Source organism: Pterocles gutturalis, unplaced genomic scaffold (assembly GCF_000699245.1).
Source record: "Pterocles gutturalis isolate BGI_N339 unplaced genomic scaffold, ASM69924v1 scaffold45934, whole genome shotgun sequence".
In the NCBI taxonomy this organism is placed as follows: domain Eukaryota; kingdom Metazoa; phylum Chordata; class Aves; order Pterocliformes; family Pteroclidae; genus Pterocles; species Pterocles gutturalis.
In genome coordinates, this window is record NW_010134868.1 from 13,469 (window position 1) to 26,936 (window position 13,468).

The following is a 13,468-nucleotide window of genomic DNA, read 5'->3' on the forward strand; positions in this document are numbered from 1 at the left end:
CTTTCCCCCAAGAATCCATTTTGCATGTCTCTTTTTAGATGAACAATAACTTTTGGGGCCAAACTGTTGGAAGTTTTGATTCATGCTGCAGGTTCTTGGTCACTGAAAACCACTCTTCTAAGTTATTTACTGAGATCTGTAATAAGGAATTTCCATTTTTGTGACAAGATCTAGTTTCAAATGGTTTCTTCTTGCACATGGTATTTGAAAATAGCCATAACTTGCTTAGAGCATTTTTGCAGTCTGCAGGGAGTAGTGATGGAACTAAGTTCCTGCTCTGTTCATTTTGAAACACTTGCTCTATTGCTGGAGAATCTGGTCCACTCTGTGTGACTGGCAGTTGTAATTTGCAATGGCTTGCATTTTTGCATGTTTCTGAAAGAAAGCAAATGGGGCCTGAAAATAAGGATTTCTTCCTCTGTCTTAACTTTCCCTCAGCCTGTTTCCTCAACTTGACTGAAAGACTTTGGGTTTTCTCATAAGCTGCTGCTGGATATTTTGGTATTTTGGTGAGTTTCTATTTTGACACAAAAGTGATGTCAGTTTTCTGAAAAACAGGCAATTTGTTACATTTCCTTGTCTTTCCTACATCACCTTTCTCTCAGCCACGTGATTTTTCTCATACCAAATCCCATACTGAATACAAAGCATAGTGCTTTTCTAGCTACGAAAAAGAAAACTAGCTCTAGCCCAGCCAAAACCAGGACAAGCACAGCGATGTCATTACCAGTCTCTCTTCTCCTACCCTTTGAGTTGCAGAGTTGCTTTCATTGGCAGCATGCACTGAGAAATCATGTTGGCCGCTTCCAGCCCTGAAATTGTAATAGTTTATCCCATTACACGGTGATTTTTCCAGCTCAGTTCTCCTGAGAACCTTGAAATGGGTTTTCCATAAAAATATTCCATCCACTCTTTCTTTTAAAGGCTGTAGTCAAATTTGAAGGGATAATCTAGCTATTGTTTCTAGTGGTATGTGTGTTCTATCCTGATGATTTTGTTAAATTATAGGGGGTTTTTATAATGCAGTCTGGGTCGTGGAGAACTTGGTCACTTCTTTGAACAAGATTGCTTGTTCTTTGGGAACAAGCAGACATACATCATTAGCATCTTAGCTGATGGAAACTTTTCCATGAAAAATGCATACACTTCTTATGGTTTTAATCTGCACAAGCACTCCATGAGCTTGCAGTAAGCTATAATAAAAGGTTCAGATGTCTTATACCCACATTGCCTCAATGGCTCACAGTACCATCATCAGGAATGTACACCAAGTGCATTCTCCTTTGTGACTGCTAGTTTTCTTGTCTTCCTTTGTAGCTGTTGTGAGTATTGTGTGAGAAAAAGGCTGTTGAATTTGGGCTGCCTGACGTTGCAGTATGCTAGTACTTTCATTGTGGTTCGGGATGGCCAGTGTTTGTCAGGAAAGGTCAAATGAACTAGTAGCTATTCAGAACAAGGCTTCACTTTGAATAAACATGGCGAGAAATTATTTTTAGTAGTTTCTCAGTTGAGGTGTTAATCTCTGTTAAAATTTGTATGAGATGTGCCTTGTTTCATTTTTTGCCCTACTATGTTAACTCTTAGATAAGCCAAGGTAAGAGAGAGGTGATTAAATATTTGTCCTAAATTAGTCTTACCCCTGGAAGCAGTCCCATGAAAAATTTCTGTGGGAGGTATTATATGCGTTGTCTACTTGCACAATAAAAACAAACTTTAACAGTTGTTCCTACCATAGTTAAGTAAACCTGTTCAAGCAAAAATATTTGCAGGTTTTATACACAGAGCATCTCTCTTGTTTGGTAAAAGCAAGATAAAGGACAGATGTCAAAGATTTTTTTTTTTTTTACCTCTTCCTCAAGAAAGCAGCTTCCTGCTCTATGTACTATTATTTACTGTGCCCTGTTCTATTGGCTGACATTGTTCTTGACATTGTGAAATGGGGTACTAACCTTTTTTTAGCAAACTCAAAACATTCAGTTCACTGAGTTACAAACCTGAACAACTTACAGACATCTTTCATTGAGATGAGGAAATAGCTGGTTAGGGCTTCCCAAGTGCTGTGACTCACAGCACTCCACAAAATCTCAATCATGTGATTTAGCAAGGCATAAATAAGCCTGGCTTTCTTATAGGCTTAGTTACGCCCAGTGAAGCACTGTCCTTTTGCTTGAGCAGGGAGTTGCCACACTGCTGTGAAGTCAAAATATTGCTAGAAGAACAGGAAGGTTTAAGCAGACCCATCAGATTCAGAGGACAGGCAGGAGTGTGTGTGCTTGTGACACTGCTCTCTCTACACATGTACATTTCCATGGGATTTAGTGGTGGAGCTTGTCTGTGATAAGACCGAATGATTCCTTGTTTGCCATCACTGCTGACCTAATAAATGACATGATCAAGATGAGCATGTATCTCACTTCCCCCTTCCCTGTGAAAGAGAAATGAACTGATGGGGGAGAGGGCACAACCTGCCTGTAATAGTTAGTGACTTGTATTCAGCAAGGAGATCTTGACATAACACCAGTGACTTTGTTTCTTTCACTCAATATTGTTGTGACATAGTGTTTATATGCTAATGCCTGCAGGATTCCAGACTCATCCACTCCATGTTCAACACCACACCTGGCAAATGGGAATTTTAGGTATGTTTTCATGAATAAGGAGGCTGGCCCAGGCTGATATCTGAAGCATTTGATGGGCCAGTGCAGCTGGAACCAATGCGGTATTTTCCATTATTAGTGGAACTGGGTGTAGCCAATGCCATTCCAGCCACTGTTTGGCTCATGCTTGGATCTCAAGGATTGTCTGTTGAACACTGAAGGTAAGTGCTCAGTAGAGAACACTGTGCAATTAATGTTGCCTCATCATACTGTGTAATTAGCCTTGCTGGATACTTACTACTTGTTATACTGTTTTCTGTAAAAACACAGAATAAAAGATGGCCCTTTACCTTAAATGATAACCTCCCCAGGGACAATCAAATTAATGATAACTGGTTTTCAGTAATTATGAGTGGCAATAAAGTCCATTTACAGGGCTCAGGGCTTCTTCCTTACAGAAATAGCAATAGTGTCCTAGCACAAGAGGACATGGATAACAGGATCCATCCAACACATACTCCCTTTGAAAATTGTTGAACAATCACCATTTTGTGAAAATTGCATGGGAGTATTTATCATCCTGGCAAAGTGAACCATCCTTGTTTACTGGTCAGCTTTCATTTTCATGGCCTGTTACACTAAATGGCATTTGTACCAAGCTCAAATATTTTCTCGATCAAAGTCTTTAATAATAAAGAGCACTTTGAACTCAGCTTAGAAAGCTCATTCGCTTCCTTCTAGTAGTTGAAGTCCTTTGCCTATTCCATAAATTACAGGCCTAACAAACTTCCCTTAGTCCCATACATTAGTTATCTTGAAATTCCATCTCTTCTTCTCCAACCCCTAATTTGTTAATCATGTGGACACTGACACAGTCATGAAGCCATGAGCCTGGCACAGTTCTGCTGAATTCTCAGATTGCTTTCTTGTAGCCTTATCCTTTTTTATTCAGGCATTTTCCCTGAGATATGCATTTCCACGTTGCCATGCCACATAAAGTTCTGTCTCAGTTTTAGCTTGGTTCCTCTATTCAGCCAAGAGACAAGATTTTCTTCATTGTAATTATTTTTTAAGGTGCTCATCTTTTTGCAGACTATAGGGGGAGATGTTTGCTCATCAGGTTTTTTTTTCAGTGTGAAGCACTCATTTCCCTTGGGAAGAAATAAGCCAAACTAAAACCAAACAAAACGTTTTTTTCTGGCTGTCTGATGGAAGGACCACCTTGTTACCGAAGGGAGAATGAGGGAGAGGGACTGCACTGTTTTTATTTTGCTTTCAAGAGGTTTGGCTTAATTCTGTGTTTGGGCACTGTTCTTATCCTTTGATGGTTGGTTCAGGCATGAGTTTTCTATCTAGTCTGCTTTCCACTGTATTCTTCTTTTACTTTGCTACAATTAAAAACCATTATCTTATATAATTTATTTAAAAAAAAATCATTTGTCTAAGACTGTCCTATAAAGAGAATAAGGCGTTTGGTGCCTGGTACAATAAATGGGTAAAACAATTCCATAATTTTCCAAGTTTGTTCAGATATTCCCTCTACAAAGAGTTTTCTCTAGTGTCGTATGTGTTATTTGAGAAACAGTGAAGATAACTTATTTCTGAAGAAAAAAACCGAACAACTCTCTAAGCCTTTTCCTGCTTTACGTTTGCCTGTATTGTAGCAGTCTGGAGGGAAGGTGCCAGTGCTGGAGCCAGAACATGTGCATAGCTGCACAAACCGCAGTTACTTAAGGCTCCTGTTTTATAACGCTTTCAAAATTATATCAATTTCAGAAAAATAGTTTTGAACACACAAAAGAAAGCGTCATGTGAATATGATCTTCAGAGAGCAAATTAAATGGGTTATAACTGTCTTCCCTAGTGAATTCATGGTGTGGGGAATTTCATGTCAGTTCAGCTGACTGCCTCATTTTTCAAAGTGTTTCACTATGGGCTTTACATTTTCAGTTAAGCTGTTGCTATTTAAAAATATTACTTCCATGTCATTTGCAAAGTATGTAGAAGCTGGAAGCAAGTCAGCATTTTGACACTCTTAATTAACTGACGGCCTGTCATGAAAGTAGGTTGTAATTAAATGATATGGTAATTTTGGTCATGCTGCTTTTCAAACTATTTTTATATCTTAGCGTAATAATACAGGTGGTGACATCATGTCAGTATATGTGCTTCTCCTTCCTCAATGCCTTGCTTGTGGTTCAAAATAATTTTAAAAAAATAAATTCCAACCAGTTCTTGGTGAAAGACGAAATACAAATTTAAAAAATTTCCTGTCACAGACTGTGGCCTGTCATCCTGTTGGAGTCTGTGAAGATGATGTGTAGTATGTGACAACCTACGCGTCCTGTAAGAGAGATTCACACATTCAAAGATCTGCAGGGTTTCTACGGCAATCCAATTGTGTTCATTAAAAATTATTTGAGAAAACAAAGGTAATTTTCATGGCTACAGAGCCTGTGTCATGCCTGCTCTGGGATATTGCTAATGATTTGAGTAAGATTGTTTCTGGATTTGACCCAAAATATTTTTGATTAATGAAGGGTATGCTGTCTTCAACTAGAGGGATGGGTGTTGAAATGGGAGTGCTTTTATTGGGTAAGCAAATATAGTTTTACAGAGGTATTTCAGGATGGACATGTCCCTAGCACAGTCTGACAGTGTTACTGATCAGAAATTAGTGGGATTTGCCAGCAGCCGGTAATACCCAGTGCATTTTGAGCCAGGTTCTTTTGATGTCCATTTTCTGATGTGATGCCCTGGGGAAATTTGCTGTCTATTCATCTCTTCAATCCTTTAATAACATTGCTTGTGCCAGGAACATCATCATGCTGAATGCCATGACTGAGACGTTACTATGAATATGCTGAAGATCCTTGCTTGGTGTGTGATGATCTTTGGGGAATAAGTGAAACAAAAGTATGTGTAGGATATCCTTTAATTCAGTGAAGAATGTGGGTGGAGAAGCAATTGAAATGAACAAGATGCTTTGGGTTTTCATTAATGCTTTGAATACTTTAGGGTGTACTTAAACAAATCTGTGTGTGTGAACAGTTTCACTGCTCAAAGAACTAATTAAAGCAGGAGGAGCCCATGTTTGTTAACCATCTTCTTCCCTACCTGCCCTCTATTGCACCTTTCTCCTGAGATATGGGCACTGTATTTCCTGTGGCCGTTCTGACAGGGGAGGAATAACTGTACAAAGAAGTTTAGACCTATGTGTAGCTGACTGACAAGCCACCTGCTGCTAGAAGCTACTACAGCGGCTGCCTTCCCTCTGCTGTGCCCTCAGTAGTGGCAGTCATTTGCAACTTTCTCCTATAGCAATCACTGGTTGCCTCTTTCAAGTGCGGTTGAAGTTGAGCAACATATTCCTAAATACAGGGGAGGAATAACTGTACAAAGAAGTTTAGACCTATGTGTAGCTGACTGACAAGCCACCTGCTGCTAGAAGCTACTACAGCGGCTGCCTTCCCTCTGCTGTGCCCTCAGTAGTGGCAGTCATTTGCAACTTTCTCCTATAGCAATCACTGGTTGCCTCTTTCAAGTGCGGTTGAAGTTGAGCAACATATTCCTAAATTGTTCGAAGGGTAGCAATCACCGGTTGCCTCTTTCAAGTGTGGTTGAAGTTGAGCAACATATTCCTAAATTGTTCGAAGGGAGAGGAAGATGTACCTGCAGCACAGATGTGTGAGCCTTTTTTCTTTAAAAGACTTAGCTTAAAAAAATTGTACGCACAAAGGATGGTGGGTTTGACACCCACCTCATCCACTGTCAGTAAGAAGTAGGGTGGAAAAGATCAGTGTGACAAGAGCTGTTAACCCAAGACAGTCTTGCAAAAGTGGTGCCTGCTCTATTCCTTCAAGAATAAAATCCTTTTTGCTCCTGGGGTTTGAGTCTATCATGCATTGAATGATTTAATTACAAAAAATAATGAACCAGAGCTTGAGAGTCATGTATGTCCATGCATAGCAGCTATTATCTCCAGGACAACAAAGAAAGGAAATGCTTAAGATAACAACGAGCCAACTACATCTACCATTTCCTTCCAAGTAAGTTCAATTCTTTTCCTTTCTAAAGAAAACCCAGCTCTTCCTTTGAATCCAGAAAGACCTAAAGGATAAATTCATATATACATATTGTCTGAAACCTTTCACATAAACACTGAAAGAATAAAAGATACTCTAGGTAAAGTTTTATACTTCTGTTTACTTACATCCTCAAAAAACCTCAAAACCTCAAACAACAAAACCAACCATATGGGAAATATGTACCTGCATGCTTATGACAACTCTACATTTGGACTGAAGACTTCTGAAATGTGTTTCTTACCTTGACCGGAAGCTATGAGCTTCGTGCAAGATGTGTGCTCTTGCTGCTCCTTCTGTCTGTCCCTCATCCTCTGCCATCTTATGTCCAAGGACTCACTGGGTTCCTTCCCTCTGTGTCCTCCCATCTCCTCCCTCAGGTTCACAGACCTGCAGATCTGGAGGAACTGGTGATGGAGGAAGGTATTGAGAAAAAATTATATTGTAGCATTCCCTCTCAGGGTGCCAGTGCTCCACACTAATGTCTGTAAGGTGCACAGAGATGGGATGCATCACTGTATGGTGCTGTTCTTGCAGCCTATGCTATACAAGAAGTCAGAAGTAGTAGTTTCTGACTTCATTCTGTTTTCCTGGTCTGTGTTCCCACCTTGGTCTTCAATTTATATTTAGGTGCCCTTCATGTAATCACAGAATGGTTGAGGTGGGAATGTTAAATGTTTTTGACAAAAGCAAGTTAAATGTGTCTAGAGCTGTTCAAGAAGGATGTGTTAACTTTTAAGTTTGACCATCCAAGAAGAAAAACTGATTTTTTCAGCTACTCTAGTGTACATGTGAATAGCTCTGCTTGTTGTTGTGTAACTGTTATCTGCCCAAAAGAGAGGGCAGTAACACCAAGGCTGTGACAGTGCTTCTCTAACTGGGTGACGTGGCCTTCTCGGCTCTGGCCATAGCTCTCAGCCTGTCAATAAGGATGCAACTGAGGATCTAAAAGCTGAAAATGAAACCATATAAAGATGCAGAGAAGCCTGTGATTTAAAGAGGAATTGAAAATGTAATAATTTTTGCAGAACAAAGATGAATCAGAAGGAACATAGCGGAAATAAACAGACTAGAGGATTATTTAGAGAAAGAAAATTCGTTTGTTCCTATATGAGGAAAAATAGGGTGTTAAATTGTGCTGGAGAGCATCTACAGTTTATGAAAGAAAAGACTTTTTAAAGTACCACAATTAGTGCATGGAACTCATTGTTAAAGATATCACAGAGTAAAACAGGATTTTAAAAGGATAAATTTTTTCTGTATAAAAATGTATGTCCGTTTGTATTAGGTAATTACAACAATGAACTGATTTATTTTGTATACTGGATCTATAAAAAAATCTGACAGCTTTTTTCTCATAGAATATAGTTATGTTGGAAAAACAAAAAGGCTCCTGCATCAAAAGACTCTTAGTAATGGTTTCTTTAATTATACCTATGTTGATATGATTTTTCAGTTTGAAATAGTTTTATTTTGTACTGCACATAATTAAAATCGTGTCGTTTGAATTGCAGTGTTTTGATTTCTCTAAAATTGTTTTGTTCTTAGAATTTTCCTTGTATCTGAAGTGTCAATATTTAAGGGAGTGGCTTTCTGTTCACTAAAACAGTCATTCAAAAATCCTCTACAAAACATCCACTGTTTTACTGTTTGCTGGTGGAATTCCTTTCTCAAGTGTCTGATGCTGTTTGTTCTTGGCCAGCATATTGAATTCTCTCTATGAGAGAGTGCATCATGCACTGAGTATGTTCACTGAAGCCCACACAAATGCCCGAGACTGTTATTTATGTAGACCTACTTTATGACTTGTGAGCTCACTTGTAGGCCCATATCTGGTATACTTTTGGAGAATGTTAGTTGAAAAATCACTATTGTGCTTCCTATTGGCCATGAAGTGTAGCTATGTCGGTGCCATGAATGGAAAAGTGTATATGGCTTTTTAGAAAGGGCTGTTAACAACTCAGAAACTTCGTTCTAGAAGTTGTGAGATATGCTGGTCTCTCCCTCCTCACCAATATATCATACTTGAGGCAGATCTTTTAGACAAAACAGGCATGAATTGTGACTTCTATCCAAACAATGAGAATCTCAATTCTCCTACCTTCCACCATCCTCTAGCACAGCCCCAGCATTATTCCTGGAGTACTATCATCTTTGAAAGATGGAAGGTATTATACAATTGAGGAAATTAAATAATATCACAGCCAAGTGATATCCCAATATACATGGGATAGGATGTAAAACCAGGAGTTCTACGACTCTAGTCCAAAGTCCTAAATGCATTTTTTGAGTAATGTGGGGCAGGTTACTTAATCCTCACAAGGGGACTAACAGGTTTCAACTACTTTTAAAGTACTTTTAAATCTTCAAGTGGAAAATGTGTATTTCTAAGCATTTTAGGAAGATGAAGTTCTGTAGATGGAGCTAATTTTTCAAGCTCCTATTCAGTTTTGAATCTCAAAGGTCTTTTGTTTCAGTGAACCAGAAAGCACATATTTAGGTGATGATTTCATATCCAGAGGGTAGTTTTTAATGTAATCATCATAATAACACTTTTCATAGGAGACTCTCAAAGTGGTTTCACAGACCTTCATAAGTTCTCATGCAATACCTACTCATGATGTAAATAAATATAACTACTTCTGCTCTACACACCAGGAGAGAGGCTCAGATGGGTTAAATGTCACTCAGCAAGTTGGCTAAAGAGTTGAACAAGAACCTGTTTCTCCCGATTCTAAATCCTGGCAGGTTTTTTGTTACTGAGCACAGACATGTTTATCTGGAACACCCTCACAAATACTCAAACCCCATGGGTATTCACTAAAGGCATTTCCAGCTTCTGGCCAGACCAGGAATGTAATCAGAAAAGTACTTAGGCATTTCCAGGGCTTCCAAATACAGCTGAATAGCAAAATAAACAATAAGAATGAAATTATCCAAATGTTTATTGTTTTATTGTTAACAGGAACTACTAAATCCTGTAATTTGACTTCTTGCTTAGTAGAGAGTTTCAGATTACCTCAGTATCACATCTCAGTGTCAAATACTGAGTCCAAATAACAACCCTTGAAAAGTTGTCGTGTGACTATTAGAAAAATAGCCCTTGTTTGCACAGGGATTTGTGTCTTCGCCCTCTGATCTCTTCCTCACGATAACTCTAGCCCTGCCACATCCATGATGATACTCCTACTGCAATGACCTCAGCTTCCTCCACATTCGCTGCAACACTCAGGACAAAGCAGCGTATGCTGGGAGTGATGCGGAGGTGCGTGCATACCGCCCGAGCAGCTGGAGCACGCGCTGATTAACAAACTGGCTGCTGCCACACTGAATATGTACCAGCTGAGTTGGACTTGCTTTGGCTTGTCCCCTCTGTGTCTGGCCGTGGATTGCCACAAAGCTTGTAAGAACTTAATTTCCTTTGAGATTTAGGACTTTTTCAGCCATGGCAGAAATTGGCCAAGAGATGCTAAAGATATGGGAAGGAGGGAGGGGAAGAGAAAGACAAACAATTTAATTGAATAAGTGTTGTTTCCTTATGAAGCTTGGGCTAATAAGCTAAAATGGGTGCCAGAGGGAGAGAAAAAGAAAGAAAAACAAGATGTAATTAAAGCCTAAAGCCCCTGCTCAAGCTCATACAGAAGTTTAGAACAGATACAGACATGGATCTTTTACAGCCTCTGGGCCAGTGTCTGAAATACATAGAGAAAAATGATGTAGCCAGCATAGACAGTAAAGAAGTGATGTCCCTTTTTAAAGGCATAACCTATGTGAATTTATTGTTGGAAAGGATTTAAAAATGCCCTTTTTCTTTTACTCCTAAGAATACATGGCATGTTTAAAATTTAAACTGGACAAAATAAGGATAGGTATTTAGCATGGGATGATTCTAAACTGACCCGTGCATTGAGCCAGTGACCCAGCAGGTCTTTTTCTTTTCTAGAGATTAAGTCATATCTGGTAGAAAATGCATCAGAGATTAATTAAGTGCCCATATATTAGTGGCTTTATTGTATGACTCACTGAGTTAACCTTAATATAGGATCCTGAAGATATTTAGCCGAGCATTTTTATTGATTCAGATTGTTCTGGTGCAGGTGGTACTTGAGTATAATGGATGAAGCCTGCATAAAATTTAGAAAAATCAAAGATTCAAGGCTGATGGGGTAATGAAGATATATTAAGACAGATGCTGCAGGAGCTGCACCAGTCACTCAGCCAGTAGAGGGCAAAATCACGACATTGTAACGTCATCACAGGTCTCTGTGTCTTTCCAAGGGTGTAAAGGTGTAATACGGGAGTTGGTTTTTTTACAACAGAAAGTGGTTAAATGATCACTAAACGTTCTAGTAACAGTGGTGGTAGTAATGAACATTTAGAGTATTGTTTCTGTAAGAGTGTGGTATGCAAGTAGTTACTAGCTACTATATGGAAAAAAGTCAACATTTAATTCCATGGAACTATGAATAAAAGCATCAGTCACCTAAGAGGTTTGGACACAGGTTCACAGCACAGGCCTTTTCTACTCAGGATCTTGCGTCTCAGTAGAAGACTGAGTATTGGTCTCAGGAACTTCACTGGGAAAGTAATGAACATTTTGCTGCAAGGTTTCATAATTGTTTGATGATGCCAGATCAGACTGGGAGACTCCTGAATATTTTGATCAATGCCAGATTCTGGAGGGGTCCTTCACCCAAGTCTGTCTTTGACCTTCTAATACCAAATGTTCCCGTTCTTCTGTCCCCTGGTTCTTGTCCTGTCTTGCACCTATGCCTATTTATTACCAAGCATCTACGCTCTGATCTCATGAAAACTCCCACTCCACTGTTCAGAGATCAGGAGTGGGTCAGCTTCGGTATGGACCTGAATGACTGCTTGGCGTGAGAAGGATTAGTATCCTGCCCGTGACAGTGGCCAGAACCAGATGCCAGAGGAATAGTTTGGTAGCAGGATAATCATATAGTCACACTTGTCAGGAGTAACCTCCCAGCTTCCAGCAATGTATGTCTCAGACTTCTTGAGTGAGAAAAGTTATCTTTGTATGCAATATGCTTCAAAGGATTTGCCTTCTGTGAACAAGTCCGCCCATCCCTTCAGCCCATGTAAACATTACCATCCAGGGCTGCTCCCATCATGTGCTCAAGAACACATGATCTGTGTCAGATGATGCTGAAAGGGATGACAGGTTGTTACTTCTCAGTGCCCAAGGAAATTAACTTCTGCATACCAGAATCCACAGCTATGGTAACATAGTTGTATCTCATGAGTAACAGACTTAGAGGACTGAACTCCTGCTTGTGTTAAAATACACCTTTAAAAGCACCTGATTTTGATTTTGACATTTCCAGTGCTGGGAAATCTCACTTGTTCCTCCCTAAAGTGTCTCAGTGATTAGTTACCTTCAGGAATTACCTTCCCCAGGAAGCTGAATAAATCTGCCTTTAGCATACAGTCACTGAATTTTGGAGGTATTAAAACCTTTGATTGAGTCATTTCTTCACCTTCTTTTTTGACACTGAAATAGATTCAACATTTTCAGTCTAAGTCATTCTATTGGTCTTCTCTGAACCATCTATTTTTCAGCTGCTATTAAGGAATTAAGGAATTTGGATATCAGGCTTCAGGAACAGTTAGACTAACACCAGAAAAATAAATAAAGACATCTTTCTTTATTCTCCTGTTTATAAAACCAAGGATTGCATTAGCCGGTTGGCCACAGCACCACACCACCTGCTCATTTAGTTCTGATTACATGTGATGACTCTTGAGATTTTTGAGCATTCATTTGTTAGAACACAAATTCTCTTATTCTGTAATCACAGTCTTTATTCTTTGGTGCATGTTTTTACATTTGGCTGTAATTTTGCGTATTACTTGTTATCAGGCCGTCTCAGATACTTTACATTTGTATTTTACAATACATTATGTTATTTATCACTCCCTATTGCTTACATCACTTGCAAACTTTGTGATGATTTTATACTTTCCTTAAAGCCATTAATGTAATACAATATAGTGTAGAACTAATTGCTATAGGACCCAGAAACACATTTTTTGATGATGACTTCTTATCTCCCCACTTTGTAACTGTCAGTTAGCCAGAGACTGAACAGTTTAATAGGTGCTATGATGAGTCTGTATCATTCTGGCTTCTTAATTAAAATGCTGCAAGTTAACAAAACAAATATTTTGCAGACCTACTTACCTTGATCAACCAAAATTGTAATGCCATTAAAAAATCAAATTATTTTGGCAAGATTTATTTTCCACATTAATTTGCATTTGTTTTGTTTCCTTCCTTTAATTCTTTTTTAATCAAGTAATGTAGATAATGTCCCATTATATTACCCAGAATTCTTGTCAGACTGGCAGGTGGTAATTACCCTGGTCACCTTGTTTACCCTTTTAAAATATTGGTACAATATTTCATCCAGTCCACTGGAACTTTAACATTGTTCCAAGATTTATTGAAAATCAACATTAATGGTCTAAAGATACTCTGTGCCAGTGCTTTTAAAACTTTTGAATGCAAGTTACCCAGACCTGCTGATGCCTAGCTTTATTAGCTTTTGTTTAACATCCTCCTCGGTGCCTGTTGTAATGGAATGTATTTCATCATCGTCATATGATATTTGTATATCTTCTGGCTCTTCCCAAATAGACACCAGCAACAGTTATTGAGCTCCTCTGCCTTTCCTATATTTGTACAACCATTCTGTTATTCCCACCTAGTAATTTACCAAAGTCTTTACTAAGCTTCCTTTTCCCCCAAATTTCTGCAACTTT